The sequence below is a fragment of the Frankliniella occidentalis genome, unplaced genomic scaffold, assembly GCF_000697945.3.
Source record: "Frankliniella occidentalis isolate FOCC.00 unplaced genomic scaffold, Focc_3.1 Scaffold45, whole genome shotgun sequence".
NCBI lineage: Eukaryota > Metazoa > Arthropoda > Insecta > Thysanoptera > Thripidae > Frankliniella > Frankliniella occidentalis.
The window spans coordinates 1,374,753-1,374,995 of record NW_026267175.1 but is presented as its reverse complement, the minus strand read 5'-3'; positions in this window follow the sequence as shown (position 1 = coordinate 1,374,995).

Here is a 243-nt window from a genome sequence, read left to right as displayed (position 1 = left end):
GGGGGGGGTAGTTATCGGCGAGCTGCCACACACCTCACACCCACCGCTAATGCGCGCGCGCAGTCACCGCACCGAACCGTTGCACCGGGAGGGAAAAAATCGATAAGCGCAATGTTGCGTGCACACTCCTGAAAATAGTTCCAACCAGGTGAACCAACCCCACGCGCTGCCGTCGAGCGCCGACGTCCGTCGCACGACGATGTACTCTTTTTTTACGGCTCTTTGCGCCGCGCAGCCAACTGT